The 20,978-nt window shown below is 42.0% G+C and overlaps 1 protein-coding gene across 1 annotated transcript in view; it reads right to left on the reverse strand.

The window, feature by feature from the left end:
* Window positions 1-20,978, reverse strand: part of BBS12 (Bardet-Biedl syndrome 12) — a 143,215-nt gene that overhangs the window by 117,797 nt on the left and 4,440 nt on the right. The window lies entirely within an intron of this gene.

Below are 20,978 nucleotides of genomic sequence, written 5' to 3' on the forward strand. Positions count from 1 at the left end.
AGTGCCAGGAGAATTGTGTTCTATTTGTATTGGCAATACCAATGGGCGATAATCTGCATCAGATTGAAGTATTTTGCTTCTCCCTTTTCCAGAGGTGGAAGGTGCCTTTCACATTTTCTGTACGCATCTTTCCCCACCCGCTCTCCTCTCCCATCCCAGGCTCTCTTCTGCTGCAGCGCTGCCTTTCAGGAAGCACCACCTTAACATCGGGATGTGAACGTCTGGTCCCTTCCACTGACAGCCCATCCCATAGGGAAAACCATTAGGTGAGTACAGTCTAGAAAGGTACAGTCATTTTTAGCCTTGTTGCAGTGACTGGTATTCTCTGTGGTTAAAAAGGGAACTTTTCACCGCTCACACCTTCGCTGTTCCCCACTTTACCTTATGGAAGCCGGGCTTCTGTAACACAAAAGAGCAAATCCAAAGTATATTTTTATTAAAAGCTTTAAAATTCAATTGGGATGAAGTGACACGTTCAAGGGTCTCTCTGCTCCTAGTCAATTATACAAAAACCTTCGCATCACTCCAACATTTAAACTTGGGTCTGAACGGGGTGAGGGCGCGCAGTGCTTACTCTCTCACGCATTCGGTTACGGAATATATGACTGAAGTTGCTATGATGCATTTGACACCAATAAATCACTGTCAATCTTTCCTTCAGCAAGACATGGAAAGTAAAAAGTACAGTAATTTGAATAATGGTGGGAAGACCAATACCGAAGCAAATTTCTCCATCCCTCTTGCTTCCATTGACAAATTTGTCAATAAGAAACCCCAGACAGCAAGTGAAAACTCAGCACTAAATTTTCAACTTTTGCTTTCCACAGTATCGTCTGCTGACCTTCATACCTAGTGATCGAGCAGGAGAATCATGCAGAATAATTACAGACCACGTGCACAACTCGTATGCAATTTAAACTCAAACTCTGTGGTTTAATAGACTTCTCGTATTCAATCAAGATTGCAAAAAATAAAGCGAGACTAGAATAAACTCTAATCAGATCACTGTGGTCCTTTCAGAAACCTCTAACAGCATGATCAAAGTTTCAGTTTCCTGAACTTTTTATTACTGATGAGCAAACAAAAATGGTAATATACAGACATAGTGAAGTTACAGAATTTGGATATGGTAGTCCACTGCCCTCAGATTCTGATCTGCTGCACCCCCAAGGACTTCTTCTCTTGTGAAAATCAGTCATGGTCTTTCTGCTACTACACTGCTCAGCCTCTCTGAGAATTGCTTCCAGAGCTGCAGAAATGTAGAGATGCTCCTCTCAAACTCCAGCAAACCTAGCAGCGCAAGACTTAACACCTGAGCCCTACTGAATGCAGTTTTTCCACGGATTATTGCCCTTGATTACTTAGGAATACTTCCAATGTAATCAAACGGCAGTTCCTCTCTTTCTGTCTTCATCAAGGTAACACAATGCATTTGGATTTAACTTGTCATGCCAGAGCATTACTGTAACATGAAAACCAAAATGCTTGAACAGATCACGTGTTCTGGGTCTGAGGAGTTTCACGCCCCTCGTTTTGCCGGGCAAGTTCTCTCTGCTGCTTTGGAATTCAGTGCTCCCAGTCTCCAAACTGCCTTAGCACTATAGAAACTTGCTCCCCCCCATCCCACCATGAACCTTGGAAAAACGTGCTTTTAGCAAATTTTCTGGGCATTTGATGTCGTTCTTTAGCATTAAATTATGGAGTTACAGTATAATTTCTGATTTCTGCCCTTAGACCAAGTGATGACAGTGAGCTGATATGGGTGTTACACTGATCATCCAGATCACAGCCTAGCTAGAATGCACAGCATCTCCTTTCCAGCCCACGCATCTGCATTTCCTTTCTGAGAAAACCAAGGTACAGGAGGGAAGGTGACGCACATATGGGTCTTGCACGGGTATGGGGTCATGACGTGGCTGGGGCACACATGCAGATTTAGAGGCATGCACTTTTTTAAAGCTACCATAGGACTTTAGTTATGAAATAGGCTACTACCATACTACGATGTACAAACTCTGTATCGTTTTCTAGTGAGGTATTCATTTCATTGTAATTTTTCCACATACCTTCTACTTTCCCCAGAATTGGGTGCAAAGAATATCCTGGATACTGCTATCTTGCACAGATGAATTATCTGGTGGAAACTTTCTTTTAGCCTTTCACAGCTACGAGGTCACGTCCCATCCTTTTGCTCCAGCTCAGCACCAAAACTCTCCCCTTTGTTTGCACAAAGGTTGCAAATAGCACTACGTGCAGCTAATGACTAACCTAGCTGCTTCTCATCAGTCTCTGCTCTAGGCTTTAGCCAGGAGAACCTTCTTTTCCATCCCACAAATGCCCATTCCATTGCTTTTCTGCACTTCATCAGTGCTCAGGTAACAGTGTCACGAACCACTTTTACTGTTGCTGTGGCTAGCAAAAGGCTTCCTCAGCCCAACAAACAGGGGAAGCTGAGTTACAGAGCAGCTGCAAAAGAGCTGAACTGTCAACACAGACAAAAACCAAAGGAAAACACACTCCTTATTTCATTGCAGAAAAGACTATGGAGTGACCACAAATGACCAACTGTGGAAATCACCTGCATGAATCAACCAGCTTCTCTAATGACCCAGCAGCAAATACCCTCACCTCCCAACAACTGCACGGGATTAATTGCTCAAGCGTGCAACAAATCACCCCCAGCAAACAGGCTGCTTCGGACAGTGCCAAGTTCCTGTCATCCCAAGGGCTTTATAAACAGAATAAAATGACACTCTTAAACTACAGAGAATTACAGTAATTACATTAAAAAAGCTGGAGTAGAAGTAAAGGTAAAGGATTTGGTAGAACTTTTAATAGTCTTAAGATAAAAGAAGACTTTCACCCCAACTTAAGTCAAAAAGACATGGAAGGAAGAAGGATCAAAAGAAGTTATCCTAAGTGCAGCAGCACCTCTACAGCTAGAAATGACCACAGAATAAGATCACACTTTAAGACTGTAAAACTGAGGTCTAATTGCTGAGAAAGAGAGAAATAGCCTAGGCGTACCTTGCCAGATTATTCAAAATGACAGCTATATAGGCAGAATTAGATAACAAGAGGGTTCCTCACTGAAGGGGGGCTCATGTGGCCTTACCTTTGTGATAGGTATGGTCTGCCTGCAGGTAAAGAAATACTTCTGCTTCCTCACATCATCATCTGAAACTTCATCCCTGACAAGCTACTCATCTAACCATGTTTTAAGCATCCTAGAAACACAAAAATTTCTGTATTAAGATTCCATCTACCAAATTCATTGTGATTCCATGACTATTTTATTTACTGTATTCCATGACTGATTTTACATTTATTTTACTGAAAATATCCATACACTGGAGTACTTTGTTTTTACTGGAACTGGTTCCTCGAGCTCTTTTGATTCCTACCTCCTGTCTAGGGGTTAGCAGTCAACAATGACGCCTGGGGGGCAACAGCCAAGTGTTCTTCCATGCTACAGAGAACTGGCACACAGTACTCCCCCAAATATGAAATATACACTATGCAAATACATATGATGCTGTGCTTTGAGATCCTGATGGTCTGCTAAAATCTCACGTCTAAAATCTTGCCCTTCTGAATTGCTAAAGCCCTGTAAAATTCTGCAAAGTGGAGCTACAGAGCAGGACCTAAAGGAGCTGTCTCCTCAACTTCAGCCTTCTCTTTCTCATGCCTATATTGTCACAACTGTCCACTCAATACACAGATGGAGAGAGTGGTACAGAGTCTGCTATATTTATTCTTCACCACAATATATATAAATCAGTTCTGTGTTTTCCTTTTTAATGCTGTTGTATTTAGAAGTATTTGCTTTAAAAACAACACTAACACAAAGGCAAAGATGAAATGCAATGAGAACTCCAGACATTACTTGCTTTGGACTCAGACTCCAGAGATCTGTGGTTATCCTGAAGTGTTTTTAATACTACAGCGTGGGGCTGCTAAACAGATCCAGGGTATCTGGAAAGTAAAACACTTCAGTGACATTGCAAGCATACAACAATCTTTGAAGATGATAATATATACACATTACCTGATTTACATCAACTGTTCTCTAGGTAAAGATATACAAATTTTTTGCTGGATTAAATTAAATATACCATTGGTATCTGCCCAAAAATTCACACAGGCAGATACAGGTGAAAAAAAATCTGATGAAAGGATTCTATTGAAAAGTGTGCCCATTTCTGTGGGCACGAGAAAGTAACTATGGTATTTTATCTGATGTTTGGCTTAGCAAGGTTTGGAGTTACCGTGTTCAACTCTCACTATGAGCACTAACGTGATTCAAGCAGTCCCATGTCACCGAGAATGACTGAACAACGATGATTCAAGGTTCATTAATTCAATGGAATCTCAATGAGGAAGATACAACTTGTACCCTGTGGTAAGTGCACAGTGTGGTGGTACCACTCTGCCTACATATTGGAAGTACTCCAGAATATAAGTCACAGAAAGAATAGATAACAAAAGTTAATCTTTTGCTAGCTCTTCAAAAGCAGCTGGGTGAAATTGCACCTTCCATATCATCACTTCATGAAGAGATGCCCATCCCCAAAAGCTTATCAGTCTGTTAAAAAACAACAACAACAAACAAATACTAATAACAACAAACCACCAATAAAACGTTAACCATTATGGCACAAGTAGGATGTCTCAGAAATAACTTGCAGGATTATTATATATACCACTTCACATTGCAAGTAGAAGTGCTAAGTCTCTATAGCATTACCTAGAAAAATCTCAGTGCTAACACTTACCCTAACTATTTAGACCTTGATCAGTGTAAAAATTTAGATCTGATCACTATCCTGATGAATTTACAGCAAATCAACTGGTTTGGTGATTTTTCTATAAAGAAAGAAAACACTTGTGGCACGGTTACTGACTTCAGCTGAACCATACAGTGAACTCCTGCGCCTCAGCAGGAATAAACAAATAGGAATAAATAGGGGAAAAAAATAACAGTAACAAAGCATTGCAGATGCGTGAAGTTCAGCCTATTAGAGCATTTGTGTTAGGAGTGAAGCTGGCTTCGCTCCATCTATTAGTAATGAAACCATTTTCAACATGAGTGAAAGGGAAAGAACCAGGAACATTCCTTAGCTCTGAATAAGCCACTGACACCCACTGAGGATTTTCCTAGCAAATGATATTTTTTTCTTTGGTTTAACGTTCAAATTCAAGTCATTCCAGGCCACTAATATGGAAATCTGCCTTTGTAATCATCATTAAATTTGCATTTTTAATCATTATTTCTGCGGTATAATCCTTAAACTCCCACTCCCACTGAAGACTGAAAGGAACTGCAAATTTTTTTAAGTTGATAAATGAATTTATCCATTATGAGTAGACTAAAGCACTACCACAAATCTCACATGCTACATTTGGGACAAAATGGATGTACCAGCATGGCAGAATTTTAAATGCCATAGATGCCAAGTGAAAAACCAACCACAGCCTCCTCATTTGATCAGGCTCCATGTTTCCCTGACCTGAGCATCATTCACAGCAGCGAAGACCATGGAATCACAGAATGGTTTGGGTTGGAAGGGATCTCAAAGACCATCTAATGCCAACCTCCCGACCTGGTCTTAAACCCTTCCAGGGATGGGGCATCCACAGCTCCTTTGGACAACCTGTGCCAGTGCCTCACCACCCTCTGAGTGAAGAATTTCCTCCTTCTATCTAATCTGAACCTACCCTCTTGTAGTTTAAAGCCATTCCCCCTTGTCCTATTCCTACACTCCCTGACAAAGAGTCCTTCCCCAGCTTTCTTGTAGGCCCCCTTGTACATCTTGTAGATACTGGAAGGCCTCTGTAAGGTCTCTCAGCGCCTTCTCTTCTCCAGGCTGAACAACCCCAGCTCCCTCAGCCTGCTTTCACAGGTGTTCCAGCCCTCTGATCATCCTTTAGGCTCTCCTGTGAACTCAGTCACTCACATAAGTCCAGTTAACTGTCTCTCGCATTTTCATTCCATAGCTCATCTGCTTTGCCATCGTCTGTGTCAGGATACAGGACCAGAAACACACGCTCTTCAAGATGTGGGTGCACCTCCCATGTACCCAGCTATTTTGCTCTCCTTTCCTAACAGTACCTAGCACTCTGCTTTTTCATTAACACTGAGTACTACAGTGAGATTGGAACTTATCTACTCTAATGCCAAGGTAGCCTTCTGGGGTGATAGCAGCTACATGTCACTGAGGTAAGATCAGGGCAATTTTTCTACAGTTCCGTAGTTCATATTTACCTACATTCAATTTCATCTCATATTTCACTAGTCACTCAGTACTGTCATGTTCTTCTACAGTTCTTCAGTGTCAGCTACCCTGAAGGACACAGCAGCCTGTCACATTTGTCTCGTTATTCCTTCTACTTGCCACTCCCATTATGTATCTACAAAGCAGAGAAACCAGCACAATCCTTGTAGGATTTCACTAGTGAACTCTCTCTGCCAGGATACCTAATCATTAATTCCTCCAATTTTTGTCCTTTGAGCAGTTTTAACTTCATTTCTCTGGGAAGCCCGAATTAGGAACCTTGTCACCCACCTCCTGGAAACCCAAGCAGCCTGTGTTAATTGCTTCTTATTGCTCAATATGCTGAATTCAAATAATTCCTCCCAAATTTCTGGAGTATAACTTCCCTGCACAAGGGACCTATTGTCTCTCTCCTTACCCATCATATTCGTGAACCCATTACTTCATTATTTTACAGAGAAAAGCTCACTATTCCATAAGTTCCCTAGACCCCTCTTGCAGCTTTTCTCAGAAACACACATGAAGTTTGCCACCATCTACTCCAACGATCAGGAAGCTGTAAGCATGACATTCCTCACTGCAGTTCTGAGCTCAGGCATTGCACAGCATGAGCTCTTTCAACTTGTCAGTGGTTTCGCTCCTCCTCTACTCACCTTTGGAATACAATTTTTCCTTCTGATAGGCTCTCTTACCTAATATTTTAACCTTACCAGCTCTGCTAGTTTGTTTCTTTCCAGAGTTTTCTCATCCCAGAGACTTTTTGGTTCATTGTAGGCATTTACTTTGGGCCTTTAGTACAACATTTTCATTGATAAAAATGTTTTTGATTTAATACTGAGGTAAGCATAGGTACCAATGGCAGACTGACTTGGAAGAAAAGACATTTCAGATGGCACACAAGCCATCAGCTCTTCCCTGTCCTGCATCCTATCTCCCCTTCCCCATCATGATAGACATTGTTTGCATAATATGCTCCTCTTCGCCCAAACACAAACTGAACACCACCTCTTGCATATGGTAGGTGCAGACAGTCACCTAAACATTTACTAGGAAGAAGGCAATTACATTTTTGTTGTTGGTGGTGTTATTTCACATTTTGATCTCATTTTTAGGCCACTAAGACCTAATAAAGTTTTATTAATCGGAGACTTCACATTAAACATGAGTTGAAGTCTTGACAGCCCCAACTGGCATCCGAACTACCTGTGCAGTCCCATAATCGGCACAGCTATGATGCACTGGGTAGACAACAGCCAGCTTCTACAGAGAGTAGATGAAAGGCTCAACAAAGTACCTTCACCAGCGATGGCAACGTTCATCCACAGAGGCCAACGCAGCGCCGCTCCTTCACATCTTCACTAATGACCTGGACAATGGGATGCTGGTGTGCTCTCAGCATATCTGCCGTGAATAAAAAACTGGGAAGAGTGTCTGATGGACAAGACAGTTGTGCTGCTATTCACAGAGACCTTGACAGGCTGGAGAAATGCACCAACAAGAATGTCATCAAATTCAACAAAGGGAAATGCAAAATTCTGCACCTGGAAAGAAATAACCCTCCCCAGGAAAAAGAAATCTAAAGGGGATCTATCTAGGTGTATGACCATCTCATAGTGGGAGAAGTAAAGAAAATGGAGCTAGACTCTTTGCAGTGGTGCCCAGTGACAGGCCAAGAGACACAGTACAGGAAATTCCACTTAAACAGAAAAGTTTCATTTCTTAATTTGTATTTTAGTATTTTAAATCATCAAATAGTGGAACAGGCTGACCAGAAGGGTTGTGGAGATGAAGCTGCCTGGAGGTCCTCAAAACCTGACTAGCCAATCACTGCGCAGATGACTGCCATGAGCAAGGGGGGCTGACTAGCCAATATCCAGAGGCACCTTCTAACCTCAAACATTCTGTGGAAATAAACCCTACTTTAAGAGACAACTTCTATTTAGTCACCTGTCCCATCCCCTTCCTCCTATGTCACAGCACCTCTGGTGTGAAGACGACAGTCAAACGCAGAGCATTTCCTTCCATTCTGCAAACTATAAAGGAAGTAATTTGTTGAGCAGGTCACAGTCAAGGAAAATGAGCAAAGAATGGAAGAAATGCTATTTTGGGCTTGAGTAGAACCAGTGCACAGCTTCACCTTCTTCATGGCAACTGAAATAAGGTTACGCACAATCTTTTCTTAAGAAGTTTTCAACTTTGTTAGTGTCTTGAGATACATTTGATATTTATTACTATTTCATTACTTTGTTCCTCTAATAATTAAATTTCTAATGCACAAGCAGAAAAAGACAACACTGCCCAGCATTGCTCTGAGACACTGGATAAAAGAGACAGAGATTAATTTATTTCCCAGCATACCATGTTTAGCCACTGCTGTGTTACATTCAACTAAAAACCACACACAAAAACAAAACAAGAAAAAAATAGGAAGAAACAAGATGGCACATGCAGACCACTCTAGGCTCGCGTAGCCTTCCACACTTTAGAGCTTAGAAGTACAGCTCAAGCAGGTAACCACCTAGCGCTCAATTTCTGAGCATCTCCTTGCTTACAGGTGCACATACCCAGTTCCCAGGACTTTGGAATAAGGGGCTCTCACTAAGAGGCTCATACTTGCCTCTCACTAGGTAAGATGATGGAGCCAGGTTGTTTTCAGAGGTCCCCAGTGCCAGGCCAAGAGGCAGTGGGCACAAACGGGAACATCTGAACACAGTTCTACTTGTGCCTAATCTTATTTACAATGTCATGAACTATTTACTTGTCTTGAGCAGACCAGAAAAATGAGTAAAAATGTTATCTTCCAGACACCAAAAAATTACCAAGTCCTCAGAGACCACAAACAACATGTTCGCGTGCAAAAGAATCCTCTTTATGACTATTACATAAATCATCTAACAAGAGCAATGAAATGGAATTCCTTTTACCTCTGAACCTGGAAAAAAAAAAAAAGTTGAGATGACATCACCTTTTCAGTTATTATTTCATTACAGAAATTCCTAAAATTAGTTATCAAGAAACTAGACTCAATGTCACACTTCCTCACGCAGAATGGCAGGTAAGTTAGATAATAAGTGAAAACTATACTATTCTCTCTAAATATTATTTTTCACTTTTTTTTTTTTTCCTGGAGAAAATACCCAACTCACTTCTGGAGCTAGGTTAACTGCTAGCAAAATCTTTCACTAACTATTACAAATACAGCATAGAAGTTTAGAAATGCTATTTTCCTCAACTTACATTACAAACTGCATCTATAGGGACTGTAGCAAGCATCCTCTCATTACTGAACATATGGGAGTCTTGCAGCAGCAAATAAAAGAACCATTTATTGGCAAGTAAAGAGACTGATTTTTCATCTGCATCTAAATGAAGTCTTCACTCTAGAAGGATGCTGTTTTCAGGCTTTTGCTTACATTCTAAGATATGTTGAAGAAAAAAGCAGCACAGCACATTTTTTTTCAGGATTTTAAAGATCAGAGCAGACATAAGGGCTATGAAACTGGTGACGGGCCTGGACCACAAGTCCTGTGAGGAGAAGCTGAGGGAACTGGGGTTTAGTTTGGGAAAGAGGAGACTTGGGAGAACTCATTGCTTTCAACAGCTACCTGAAAGGAAGGTGTGGGGAGCTGGGGGTCAGCCTCCTCTCACAGATAACTAGTGGTAAGACTAGAGGGAATGGCCTCAATTTGCGCCAGGGGAGGTTCAGGTTGGAAATGAGGAGACATTTCTGCTCAGAAAGAGCAGTCAGGCACTGGGACGGGTTACCCAGGGAGGTGGTGGAGTCACTGTCCCTGGGGGTGTTCAAGGAAAGGTCGGACGTGGTGCTTGGGGACATGGGTTAGTGGGTGACAGTGGTACTAAGGTGATGGTTGGACCAGACGATCTTGGAAGCCTTTTCCAACCTTTATGATTCTATGGGAAGGGCAATACCCAAGTTCATGTCAGCATTACACTGAAAGCAAACCTAATGCTACAGAGAATAACAAAAAAAAAATATATTTGTGTGATTCCTTAAGAAATCAAGGATGTGAGCAATAAAGATTCAGCATAAGCCGACAGATTTGATGACAGATCATAGTCAGATTTTGAATGATACAATATAGGTCATTTTCAATTGATAAAATCTATTTGCTTTAAAAGATCAGTGTGCTGTTGAGAGAAGCTTCAAAGAAAGCAAGACAATATGTGAAGGACAAAAGAAGATATGGCCTCTATTAATCTGATGATCACCAACTAGAAGCAAGATCTTGGAGTCACAGTGCCATGCAAAGGTCAGTTCTGTGCGCAGCCGATGTCAAAAGAGCAAATCTGACGTCATAAAATGAAGTCATACAGAACAAGCCAGACAAGCCACTATCAAGCCACTGCATTAATTAAATAAAGATCAGCTCCAGTCCCCTCATCACCAAAGAGGAATAGCAGAACATCAAAGGGCTCCAAGAATGGCAATGAGAACAATCACATTTCTGTTCTGTTGTACAACAAATAAGGACACAAGACAGTCTAGAAAGGAGATGAAGTTCTACAAAATTCTGTGTGTTTCAGTACAGACAAGACGATTCCCTGCCTCTTCTACTACAAAAGCTTAAAGACAGTGGCATCAAACAAACTTAGCAGAGCCAGGATCGAAACACAAGCAAAGCCACGCTAGGTAGACTCCACTTGTGGGGAACTTGCCAACCATTTCTGCTGTAGATGCTAGGAGTTTGCTTGGCAGGGCCTGGACATCCACTGTGGGTTAGGAAATAGGAAGGAACTCCTTATGAATGAGTAATTCCTCTGAGCTGAAAACAGCTGGCACTCGGGAAGATTCTGAGGAGTATCATATACCCCCAGAGTCTGACTGTGGCCACTCCTGTAGAAAGAACAGTGAATTAAATTGATACCACCTGATGAAACATGGCTCCAGAATTTAAGGAAACTAAACTTCTTCTTGTCATGCTATTCCTGGTTAGAGTACTTCAAAACAAATCCTTTGTATCTTCAGAACAACTTTGTTAAATTCAACGGGGTCTGTGCAGACAGAAGGACTGGATAACACAGACAGGACAAGATGAGCACAGTCTCTGATCAAATATTCCTCCTGTGCTTACACTCAAGCAGGAACTCACATCCTACAGAAATACCAGAATATAGCAGTGGCTGCAACAGGGGACAGAACAATTGAGTGTGGGTAAACCCAATCCTCTCCAGTAAATCCCACATAATTAATCCTAACCAAGTGGGAAAAGTGGGCAAAAAGAAAACAGAATCAAAAAACCTGAACTTTAAAAGAACAGATACATTATCATAAAAATGCCTATAAACAATGTTGAGCCTTGGCTGCTGCTCACCAGCACCAAGACTGTGGCTCAATAGCTTTTGTCCCTATCTTGTGATGAATCTAGGCCATCTGCTTAGCATGTGCATTGTCACAGCATCCAGTAAGGTAAAACAATGTTCTTCGTTTGTGGTTTGTTAACATCCTGTTCTGTTACAATCTGACACTGGCCTTTTGACCTAGCAGGAAAAAATTAACTTTCATTTCACCATATATTTCTTAAATCCAGAGACTGAGAACAGTTTATCTACAACTCTGGTGTGTGTCCCCTTGGAAGGATTTTGTGTTTTACCTGTGTATACCTGCCTCCTGCCCACTGTAAAACGTTTAACAGTTTTTTGTTTTATTTTTTTTTTTTTAAAAAAAAGCTAGAATGAGAAGAGAAAAATGAAAGGATGCCTGATTGCACCAGTATTCCTGAATAGGTAACTGCAGAACTGAAACGTATAGCCAGCCCCTGTTAAAGCCTCTTTATAAAACCTGAGCACTAGAAATGCAGAGAGGAATCACCCTGTGGCTGACTGCAAACTGACAAAGACCTGACAGGGAAAACTTCATACTGTGCCCCCCATAGCACAGCGTATCCCCACTTGGATAAATACTAACTACAGAGGTAAAGCAAATATTGTATTATCAGCGCCAGGAGGTTGAAAAGTAACTCGTGCCTCCTTCCTTTTGTTGCCTACTGCTATCATTAAGTGACACTGCATCATGGGGCACGCACCCACTCTGTCAGAGCAGGGCCTACACAGACCGCCTAGACCTCTTCAAGGGACCACTACAGCAGTTAAAGGGCACAGTGAAAAAACAGAAGCTTTAAAATCACCAAGATGATCTTCTGTGAATTTCCCAGTTGATTTTTTTTTAAACTTACACAAACAAAGGCTGAGAAGCCACACTGAGAGCAGCACTAACCGAATCAATAGTATCAGACAATTGTATTTCCTCCTTTTAGATGGCTTGCATAGCTGAAAAGCTATGATGATTGTCAATCCATCTGTAAAAACCAGCTGGTGCTTACACGTTGGGAGTTTGACCCTGGAAGCTTCCCACCGCAGTCCTTGCCCATACTGCTAGTATCTAGGCTGCCTTTCCCTGTTGCTATAAAACCAGGCTCCACTCCATCCCTTCTACCATAGCCAAGCTCACCACCACCCATGCAAAGACGCAAGCTGGGCAAAGACACTGCCTGCAGCTCAGGCTAAGTCCTCTGAGAAAGCATTTCAGACCTCAACCTACCACCTCAGCACTAGAACCTGAAGCTGCTAACAGGTTCTCTTCAGCTGAGCGTGCAGCCTGCTTTCTCACAAAGTAACAACTCAGAGACTCGTCTGATTCGGGTAAGGCGTGCAGTCACCTGCCATTCGTGGTTCCAGGACACCGGGTGGTGGGGAACAACGACGCATCCTCTCTTTGATTTATAGATCAGGAAGTACTTCACTGAGCTCACCTGTCCCAACCTGTTTTTGCACATGCATGATGACAGCACTCATGGATTCCGGACAGTGGCATATAACATTGAAGAATTACCCTGACAGCCTTTGCTAGCTTTGTTACCTAACAAGCAGCATTTAAGAACGCAGCTTGGAGCTCTACATCACACCATGTCTCATCTGAGATAAAATCCAGTAACTGTGTTTTTCAGCATGGCAGCATAAAATTTCTCTAGAGCACCTCAGAAGCAGTCTGTGCTATCTTCCTGAAGTATTTGAAGGAAACCATCAAGGTCAGATGTTGCATGGTAACAGCAAATGACTCAACATGTTTCCATGTGGGGATGCTTACTGTAAGTATTTCTTAAATTTGACACCACTCAACCAAGCAAGGGTCCAGTGAGATACCACGGATCAATTCTTCCCCAAAAACATGGAAGCATTTACCTGCTTCTGAAAGGAAAGCATTGAAGAAAGCACCCTCACCTCTCACTCTGAAGTGTCCTTAGCCCTTAAATGGCCTCCCCTGGCCCCCAATGAAAACAAGTACAGGTCCAGCTTCACCTTAGCACTTAAGAGCTGGTTTACATCAGGAGTGCAACATCTTCAGAAAAGATCTCCGCAACAGAACAGAGGATTCGTGTCACTTTCACTCTGCAGTTCCTTCCTATCGCGCTGCACCAGCAATAATTAACCCACAGTGACACCACTCAAGAACAATGCTCTGATTTAATTTCCTTCTTCAGAATACCTCCCATTTTGCTTTCCTTGGTTTTAAACAGAGAAATACACAACATCTATGTCCAAAACACACACTTCTTGCTGGAAACGATAAAGAACAGGAGCCTGAAGAACCTACTCAGCTTCCCACCCATACGCCGACAAAGTCAGTGGGCCAGACTCCCAGAGCTGTGTCTCACCAGCAGTGCGTTTGTAGCAGTCTCTACTATTTTTCACCTACAAGGAAGTGTGAAACAAAACTAGCAGAGGTTAACACTTGTATTGCTTTGTGGGTGTATCAGGAACACTGCAGATTTCTGTGTGTACATCTAACTAAATGAAAATTGGTAAATAAGTTTTGATATTGGCAAAACTTCGTGTGGAGACAGCTCTTGCAAAATCCATTTGGATCCAAAAGGAGCAAACAAACAGGATTGATCATTCTTGTAAACTCAGTCTTGCAATTACCCTGAATTTTACCATAAAATGGAAATATTGTCTCTGAAGTCCATAATCTTAATACTTCTACTTTCTGAGGAGATTTTTTTCCCATCACTATTCTTCACATTGTGATGTCCTAACTGCATCATATTTACAGTGGCCAACAGTTAAAGCAGAAAAATCATGAATGGGCAACCACTACCCCATACCTTTATCTGGCTTTTTAGTTATTTCACATTCTTGTTCTAAAAAATTTGTAGATCAATTCTTACACCAACAATTATGTATGCCTCATACATATTTTAGCATGTTGGCTTGAAAGTCACCACCCTCATGTGACCAAAAAAAAAATGCTCATCTAAAAGAGGTCAATAAAGATCTGTTGGCCATAATACATGGATGTGGAACCCACTGGTTGGATCATTAGTTGGTACCATCAATGTTCATGTAAAAAAGCCAACATAAAGCCACACAGCACGACACTTGTAAATGGCTACTGCTTAGGCTTCAAATGACACTCTGAACCTGATGGTCCAGCTAGTTTTTCCATCCACTCTCCAACCCACATCTCCACAATCTCTCAAGGCTATCAACAGCAACTGTACGCTCTGAAGTTGAAATAAGCATCATTCTCCGCTCTCCCTTCACACACAGAACCCGTCAGCTCATTACAGAATGCAGTCAAACTTGGGCAAATCTGTGCTGGCGCAGTCACCTTCTTGTCCTTCAGTTCTCCAAAGCCTTGCTCTGTAACTTCCCCAGCGACTGTGGTGACACTGAACAGCCTCTGCTTCTTCAGATTCTTCCCCTCACCCTTTGCTTTTTGTTGTTGCTCTTGCTTTTTACTAGTCAAGGGATATCCACAATCACCATTGTCTTTGGCTGTATTTCATATACTGACAGAAACTAACAATCAGAACACACTGCTACTCACAGGAAATCTGGTAATGGTGAGTTATGTCAAATACTCCGCATTAGGTAAAATTTGCTTCAGCAAGTTCAAACAGAGATGGTCCTCAACACTTCAAGAGGAGCTTTCTCTCTAGGAACCCCATCATCAGCATTCAAGAGGCTTATGGGGCAGAACTAATGACTTGTGCAGAAAAAAACGGACTGAGTAGACATGTATGGTAAGACACCACTTCTCTAAAATGACAGTCAGGCCACACAGCTAGCTTCAAGGGAGATTTATGACCATCCAAATTAGCACAGGGGAGAGCCCTATACTATGAGATCTCTCTAAGCTGTTAGGGAGCACGCACTTAGCCAATGCTGACAGTGGTGGTGGTGAGCAGTAAGGCTCTCTTAAGTCCTTCACCTCAAACTTTTAACTAAAGCCACATCTATCAGGCAAATGCAACCAAGACAAGACTTCTGGCTTGCACTTTATTCTGAAACAGTGGGTACTTGCCCTAATGAGGGAGGCTATTCATCTAGCTAAAACCACTGTTCTTCTCATCTAATACGGCAACTTCTTATTTTAACTCCTGCTCCACGTGTCCCTGTCACACAAGCCATCCAATGGATACCTTCCTGCATCCTTTATGTATCAGTGAAGATGTTACCATATGCAGTGATCAATCAGCAAAATTAATGCTATAATCCTATGAGAATCAAGCAATAAATGAAAATCATTTAAGGATTTCTCCTGCCTTTTCTTACCTTTTCTTATAAACACAATCATCAACTCACTCCTGTAAATACTAACACTTTATGGAATTCCTTGCATTTATCTGAAAACTGTCATACTTGTATTATCTACTAAAAATGTGCTGCAGCACAGAGATGCAGATTCCTGTCTGTAACTGATAGTGCCATGGTTGTTCTTGCTCAACAAGAGATACAGCAGCCACCTCTTTAATTCTTTAGAGATGTTGAGTTTTAGGATCACATGGACTTCGGAAGCAAGTGCTCCATCCAACAGGGCATACTAAACCCTCACACTTCAGTGCTATTCATTTTAAGCTTCTGTTCTTTCGTTATTGCCGTTAGCTCCTTCTATAGTATCAATTCTCTATTTCTTAAAGGCCAGTGGGGTCGTGAGGCTCTGCTATGGCTTGATTGAAGAGAAAAACTGAGGAAAGGATGAAGAAGGAAAGAAAGGGCTACCTCCTTTTGCTGGCTTAAAATCAAATGAAGAACTGCTACTCATCCCTTTATTCAAATCTTCACTTTGACATGTTTCCATGCATATCCCTACTAACAGAATACGAAAGGGGTTATTGCATACAACTGTGAGATCTGTAAGCAGAGTATGACCTCTACTATTCCAGATTCTATAAAAGGGGGCTAGAAAACATGAAGAGAGAGTTAAATCAACAGCCTGTGGTCACAGGTTGATGGTTAACACCTTCATAAGAGATATGAACTCTGTTGTGGTTCCTAGAACTCTTATTGACAGTAATACTGTAAAAGCATGCCACTGCAGTAGGAGTCTGAAAAACTCCTGCACACGAACTAAAACAGAGCAAACAAGCCAAACACAATGACTCTAGCTGCATACAGCTTTGTTCTGGTGATGGAGAAAGGACGCAAGCACCTTGATGAACAAGATGTCTAATACCTCAATGAAACCACAACTTCTCTCCAGAATTCACCAGTCATCAGGTTTGTAAGGAAAAAATATGAAAAAAATGCAAGCTTTCAGTTCAGAAAGACACGCGAAAAAAAAAGCGCGCCAAAACTGAGAAGTCAGATCCTATGTAAAATCTTTTCCAGTCTTTGAAGTTGTGCAGCGAAGAGGTTTACTCAGTGTGATCATTATTTCATTTACTTTAATTTCTAAAAAAAGAAAATGAGTCTTTATTCTTTATGTTAGGCACAAGTACTACAAAAAGTATAAACAATCCACTACACCAGCAAGACATAAACGTTCTTCTTTCCCAGCTCCCTCGATCCACAAATATGCTTCCCTTTAACATATCTGCATTACTGCTAATTCATCTTCTTGAACATTTAGATAAGGCTTTTGACACATTCCTTGAAGCTTTTTCATCATTATTTTACAGTGGTTTTAAATGTCATACCATAATGTTGTTTTAGTGTATCAATATTTTATTTATAAAGACAATGAGATATAAATCAACCAACTGGGCATTAAAAACAAAACGAAAGAAACGCTCTGACATGGTCACCAGTATCTGCCCCTGCTCCTTTTTTAAGGCAGGACTTTGAAGTCCAGCAGTGGCAGCACTACTGTATCTTGTATGATTCCAAAACAAGTTCCTGTTAAATACAATCAACCCTGCAATGAAGCAGAGAGGGCTGTATAAGTCACTATACCTCTGAATAAAACGCCAGGTAACTCCTTGCCCAAGAGAATGTAAGAGCTCAGATGGAATGGAATTACTGAAATCTGACCAATGCAGAAAGTCCAACACCATCCACAGAGGAAAATCAGTGTATTTAGGAGTTTTGGGACATCATCATATTCTTACCTAAAACAGCTATCCACTTTTGACAGTATATGAGCATACACTGACCTACCGGTTTGTAATAATCTGGAAGCCAGCCCTGAAATGAAAAATATGGAAGCAAAACAGAATTCATTTAAAAAGGCATACAGAGAGTAGGAACAAGAACAGACAGCCTGGGTTGGGTCCAGAGACACTGCCTGAGTAGCCAGGGGTAACATTAGGAAAGCCAAATCCTGTTCGGAATTAAATTTAGCCAGGGACATCAAGGGCGTTAGGAAAGAGTTCCACAGGCACATCACTGATAAAAGGAAGACGAGGGGAAGAACCTGGGGGGGCTGGTGGATGCGAAGCCAAACATGAGCCAGCAATGTGCACTTGCAGCCCACAAAGCCAACCGGACCTGGGCTGCATCAAAAGCTGAGAGGCCAGCAGGGTGAGGGAGGTGACTGCCCCCTCTGCTCTGCTCTCCTGAGACCCCACCTCGAGCCCTGCGCCCAGCTCTGGGGTCCCCAGCACTAGAAGGACAGGGAGCTGCTGGAGAGAGTCCAGGGGAGGGCCCTGAAGATGATCAAAGAGCTGGAGCACCTCTTCTATGAAGACAGGTTGCAAGAGCTTGGGATGTTCAGCCTGGAGAAGACAAGGCTCTGGGGAGACCTTATAGAGACCTTCCTGTACCTAAAGGGGGCCTAAAGGAAAGCTGGGGAGGGACTCTTGTCAGGTGGCGTAGGGATAGGACAAGAAGTAATGGCTTTGAACTGTACAAAGGTAGGTTTAGATTTGACATAAGGAGGAAATTCTTCACACAGAGGGTGGTGAGGCACTGGCACGGGTTGCCCAGAGAAGCTGTGGATGCCTCATCCCTGGAGGTGTTCAAGACCAGGCTGGATGGGGCTTTGAGCAGCCTGGTCTGGTGGGAGGTGTCCCTGCCCATGGGGTTGGAATTAGATGAGTCTTTGAGGTCCCTCTCATCCCAAGCCATTCTATTATTCTATGATAAAAACCAAAAAGCAGTTTTGGACAAAAAGTAGTAATATGACTGAGAATTACTGGGAGGTCCAAACCATTAGGTCAGCATCTCAGTGACACACAGCAGACCACAGCTGACTTAACCTCGGTGAGTGCCACGGCCACAAACGTTCTGCCGTTGTCCCTGTGGATTCCTTATAACTACTTGTGGTCAGATCGGGTTGTCTTGCACGTACAAACTGAAGACAGAATAGTCTCTAGGAGTGATCTAATTACTTTGGAAAATACTTCTTTAGCACATTGAAGATTAAAACTTCTACGCAGGACAGACTCCCAAAACTTAAGGAATAACACAGACACGAAGCTGTGTGTTAACATTAACTGAGTGTGTGCTGTTTCTGGAGGTTACCCATATCATCTACATTATTTCCCCCTCGCAGAGGGCATCTGATAAAAACGGTCAAAACAAGACCTGTTGCTTTCTCCTTCTGGACCACAAAGCCTACAGCAAAAGGTTAAGGGAAAATTAATCACTCAACCAAAGTGAAAACTCCTGTGTGGGGGCAATTTATTGAATACTGCATATTCAGATCTTTTAAGTTATCCATGACTTGCAGAAGAAAACAGTAAAACACTGGGAAAATACAGCAATAACCTAAGGCTGGTTGGGCTGTGATTTCAGCACTGATGCAAAACCAAATACTCCAAGACAAAGGAAGTGCTTGGAGTAACCTCTACCCTGAACTACAGTAAAAGCTAACCCAGAGATGCTTCAGATTCAGAATCTCAAATTCTGCTGTTCCAAGTGTATTTCCATGGAATACTTTATAAAGAAGGGGAAAAATCTCTGTAATTTTATAGAACTGACATAGCAAAGACCGAATAGCATTGAAAACAGTGAGCAGTAATTGTAATTTAATTACCAACAAGAATTTGTTTTGTGCCCAGTACTGAAGTACTTCTTAACGCTTCAGACTGCCAAAACACATTAACTTAAACAAACAACTAAAACCCTCCAATAAACTGACTTAACTTCACAAGCACTCTGGAGGAAAGTTCACAACCTACTGCTCAGCAGCTGAGCTCTGCAGCCATAACCCGTTTGAAATCAGTTGCTATCAAGAGACAAAAGATAAAGTGCCAGGAAAGGTTGCAAACTGCATGTCTACTATATATTGCAAGCTACAACAGCTACTAAGACTTCCGTGTGACTGTATTCTTTAAATGCTTATACTTATTGCAAAACCAGGAAATGAAGATTGAGTTCTCCAGAAGCTGGGATCATACTGCTAATTAACGCCAGGTTAATGGTCTGCGGACAGTTACACAGACACTAAGAAAAAGGATTACAGTCACGGACTGTACCTAACCCAAGCAGCAGCGTATTCTAACTGGCATTGGACAGAACTGCCTTCCTCCCCAGCACACACGTATTACACGGTCAGCACCTACAGAAGAGGTTCCCACATACAGTTTTATATGCGACAGACGATGAAGCAGTCACCCACCCAGACTTCCTCATCCTGAACGCTACAAAGCAGACCCACAGTAGGGTACAAAACCCAAATTTATCCCACGTGGCTTCAGCAGCAAAATGCATGAAGCAGAAGCAATGTGTGTTCACATAATGTTACGGACTTCTGGGCAGCAGGGGGAGCATTTGGCTCAGAACTGCACTCAGTGAAGAAAACGATCTATTTTAAACATTGCTCACAGCATTCCCAAGATTATCGGGCAGCAGTGCTTTGAATCAGGAAAGAGACACAGTCCAGTAGTACTGTGCGAGAGTCCAATGTCAAATGACTGCTTACTCTCAATTTCAGTACTGCAGCATGCACCATCAAACGCAATGGGTTGGCTATCATGAAGAAAATTGGTAAATATACTTAAAAGCAGTGCATTTTCATTTTAACCTAGAGAGAGGGGAAAAGTACACCCAAGGAAAAACAAAGAGCATTAGGATATACAAGAAGAGAAGACTTGGTTTAACGTCCCAAAACAAAGAATCCTGCTGGAGGTTTTTTTTCATACACATTTTCTAGCGGATCGCATGAGGACTGACCCATGCATCTCAGCTTACGCTGACTGTCTTTGCAGAAGATGACAGGTAAAACCACCTTCAAACAGGAAGCCAACTTTCTTCCTGTTGTTTAATCAACAATTACTAAAATGAGACTGTTTCTTTCTTCTGCACTTCAGCTATGCCCCAGGATTTGTGGAAGGCCAAATATATACAGATAAACAACGTGGTTAAATCTGCAGAACATTTTGTGTGCCAGTAGAGTGCTCTATGGCTTATTCTATGGGGGAGTGGGACAGCGCATGAGGGAAAAAGTGTTTCATGCAGAAAGCACAAAGAGACTGCCAAAAGTGAGTGTGGGCTTCTCTTTCCCCAATGAATGTAGGT

Source organism: Anas platyrhynchos, chromosome 4 (genome assembly GCF_047663525.1).
Source record: "Anas platyrhynchos isolate ZD024472 breed Pekin duck chromosome 4, IASCAAS_PekinDuck_T2T, whole genome shotgun sequence".
NCBI classification, from domain to species: domain Eukaryota; kingdom Metazoa; phylum Chordata; class Aves; order Anseriformes; family Anatidae; genus Anas; species Anas platyrhynchos.